This window comes from Oncorhynchus mykiss, chromosome 1 (assembly GCF_057628025.1).
Source record: "Oncorhynchus mykiss isolate SJ-2025 chromosome 1, ASM5762802v1, whole genome shotgun sequence".
NCBI lineage: Eukaryota > Metazoa > Chordata > Actinopteri > Salmoniformes > Salmonidae > Oncorhynchus > Oncorhynchus mykiss.
In genome coordinates, this window is record NC_143022.1 from 71,093,059 (window position 1) to 71,096,784 (window position 3,726).

Genomic DNA, 3,726 nt, shown 5'->3' on the forward strand with positions numbered 1-3,726 from the left:
AGCTCTGGCTTTTACTGGACATGAAGTGACAAAATGACCAGCAGAACCGCAATAGAGACAGAGGCGGTTGGTGATTCTCCGTTCCCTCTCCTTAGTCGAGATGCGGCTACCTCCCAGCTGCATAGGCTCAGCTCCCGAGTCGGCAGAGGAAGATGGTAGTGATGCGGAGAGGGGGGCAACGGAGAACGCGAGCTCCTTTCCACGAGCTCGGTGACGAAGATCAACCCGTCGCTCAATGCGAATAGCGAGTTCAATCAAGGAATCCACGCTGGAAGGAACCTCCCGGGAGAGAATCTCATCCTTTACCTCTGCGCGGAGACCCTCCAGAAAACGAGCGAGCAAAGCCGGCTCGTTCCAGCCACTGGAGGCAGCAAGAGTGCGAAACTCAATAGAGTAGTCTGTTATGGATCGATTACCTTGACATAGGGAAGACAGGGCCCTGGAAGCCTCCTCCCCAAAAACAGATCGATCAAAAACCCGTATCATCTCCTCCTTAAAGTCCTGATACTGGTTAGTACACTCAGCCCTTGCCTCCCAGATTGCCGTGCCCCACTCACGAGCCCGTCCAGTAAGGAGAGATATGACGTAGGCGACACGAGCAGTGCTCCTGGCGTAAGTGTTGGGCTGGAGAGAAAACACAATATCACACTGGGTGAGGAATGAGCGGCATTCAGTGGGCTCCCCAGAGTAACACGGCGGGTTATTGATTCTGGGCTCCGGAGATTCGAAAGCCCTGGAAGTGGCCGGTGGATCGAGGCGGAGATGGTGAACCTGTTCTGTGAGGTTGGAGACTTGGGTGGCCAGGGTCTCAACGGCATGTCGAGCAGCAGACAATTCCTGCTTGTGTCTGCCTAGCATCGCTCCCTGGATCTCGACGGCTGAGTGGAGAGGATCCGAAGTCGCTGGGTCCATTCTTGGTCGGATTCTTCTGTTACGATGCGTGAATGAGGACCCAAAAGCGAATTAACGTAAACAGAGCTTCTTTAATAACAAAACAAAACGTAGGCTCAGATGGACCGGCAGGTTCCGACAGGACAGGACAAGGTTGCAGCAAACATGACGATAGTCTGGTTTCAGGCATGAACAACACAAACAAGAATCCGACAAAGACAGGAGCAGAAACAGAGAGAGATATAGAGGACTAATCAGAGGGAAAAAAGGGAACAGGTGGGAAAAGGGGTGACGAGGTAGTTAGGAGGAGACAAGGCACAGCTGGGGGAAAGAGGGGGAGAAAAGGTAACCTAACAACGACCAGCAGAGGGAGACAGGGTGAAGGGAAAGGACAGAAACAAGACACAACATGACAGTACATGACATTATACACATTTTACAGACACAATCTATTGTACAATTGTTATATTTTGTTTGTTTTTAGTCCTTCCTCTATTTCTGATGTCCATCCAGTTTGATTTCTATTTGTAACTGTGCTATTTCACAACATTTCTGAACCGTTTTAGGTTTTTAGATAGCTCTTTTTTTAGGCACACTATGGTTTTGCCTCTGAGCAGAGGTAATATACTGGACACACTCTATGGGTCACTAACAGAATTAGTACAACAGAATATCTCATCAGAGTGTCTACAAAGAGATAATCTTAACTACCCTAAACAGGAAAGTCCCTGTATTTTACCCACTAGAGCAGAGAAGGGCAGTCCTGACAGCTGTGTGCACTATGCAGACATGTACTATGCAGACATGTGTTCCAGCTCAGATCTAACATGCCTGGTTCCACATAACTTTGATCTACATTCAAGAGCATGAGTTTATTCAGGACGGACGGAGGATGCAAGGTTACAAAGCGTTTATATAGAAATATTCTGTGTGGATTACCCTTTGGAGAAAAGGTAATGGTGTCACCTCATTTCTATCTGGAATGTTCTGAGCATTTCATCCTTCTGAGCAGAGCCCATGAATGGCTGATTCGTTAAATCAGGTTTAGAGCTAAGCTGGAATGAAATCCTGCAAATCCAGCAAACCCAATGAAGTGGAAACAGCCACTCCAGCTGTGACCGTGACCATACTGTAGACTGCAGTGTATAGTATAAACTGTCCTCACCCAACAGGGTTAGTTTCAGCGGGAGGGTATAAACAGCATTAAGTTATATTTTCATAGTCCTCCCTCACTCGGCGCCTCCCGGGGTGTATTATATTCTGTGTGCTTCATTCAAGGCCCTGCAGTCTGAAGGCTGGCTGAGAAAGAGCTGGACATGGAGATTAAAAGTTTCTCTCCCTGACAGATACACACACAAAGGCATTCTCATGTGCAAACACTGGTATTCACACACTGCCATTTGAGGTAAAAGTCAGCAAGCACTAAGTTAACTGTTCTTTCTTTTGACATTTGTCCAAATTCTCAAGTTGGGGCGCTTTTTTTTTTTTTTACTAAAGGAGGGAGCAGGACATTGTTGTAGTCATTCTCAGCCTTACTGGCCACAAGCAGATGTGTCATATAATCTTTACACGGCCTAAGGTCAGTGAGTGACTAACCTATAGAGCACGGTTACAATTTGAGAAGGTTCTGTCACACACATTTCCGGATGGATATTGTGATTTATCGTGTGTAATGAAGCCCCACCTCGCAGCCCATGCAACCCCAAACTGTTCACACCCCTCTTGTTGGCGGAGTGAAAATTGTGGGGTTTTAAAGCTAATTTCCTGCAATTATAAAACATTTTACAGGGCAGGAATATTTGTGTTGCTGTTTTAAAGATCCTTTCCTACAATTCTACACATTTTTGCTTGTCTTATGTGTGTTTATATGATATGGGGTCGAAACCAGACGGTTCCAATACGGTCCGTATTGATCGCGGTCAGCCAGTTGAGTATGGGGGCTATAGAGCATCTTAAGAGTCAGGAGCTTTTCCTGATCACATGATCTGACATGGAAAAATGCTGGGCCCTAGTTGTAGCCTACAACATAGCATAGTATAGCATAGTCACACAGAAACAGACAATCTTCATACTCTGCTCCTGTTTGGAGCACTTTGTAACAACTTTATTGCAAAAATACAAGTTCCATCTGCTAGCACAGCATTTACAAACTAAGTCCAAAATGGAAATCTGTCAACCCTTCCTTTATATTACCAAGAAAACACACCCTCTTAACATTTAAGTTCGAAGGATATCATTATCTGTACACAAATTTACACTGTTCAGCTGTCGCAGTATCTGTTTATTAGCATGTTAAATAAAAGAAAATGGACACCTGTCACCTGCTCTTCTACTGACAATCCACGAGGGGGCAGTGTTGCATAATGTACACAAACTAAGGATTATTAATTCCTTTTCATCAAAATGACTCACTAAAGTGGCACTCTTTGGTTAAGTGTTAAACATCTGCAACAATCCAATTACATTTCTGTTTTAGAGACTGTTTTCCCCAAAGAAGGACAACACCACTCGCACCCGGTGAATTGCACTGCAGTTGAGCATCCTAAATTCTTTATTTAACAGATGATTTTAGCAATTGTTTTATCTTAAGACACTCAACTTTCTTCACTAAGCTCCATTCTCTTCATATTCCCTCGGTCATATCTACAGTGTAGAAAAATACCTGTACAAATATTCCAAAACAAAAATCAGCAATATTGTAGAAAGCAAAAAAAAACATCATTTAGTAATTTCCTCCATTTCAGATTGTAGATAACGTAAGTGTATTTTGTAAGGCTGTAGCTCGCTTTTCCTCCCAAGCCAAAAAAGTGACTTCACTGTAATTGGGGCTCTAAT

General features: G+C 44.3%; 1 protein-coding gene across 7 annotated transcripts in view; it reads right to left on the bottom strand.

Annotated features, from left to right (window-relative positions):
- Positions 1 to 2,956: 2,956 nt before the first annotated feature.
- LOC110527734 (ubiquitin carboxyl-terminal hydrolase 54) overlaps positions 2,957 to 3,726 on the bottom strand; it is a 117,880-nt gene continuing 117,110 nt past the window's right edge. For all 7 annotated transcript variants that reach the window (XM_090238417.1, XM_090238410.1, XM_090238415.1 and 4 more), the window contains one exon: positions 2,957 to 3,726. This exon is cut by the window's right edge and continues 2,274 nt beyond it. The gene's annotated coding sequence lies outside the window, so the exon portion shown is untranslated.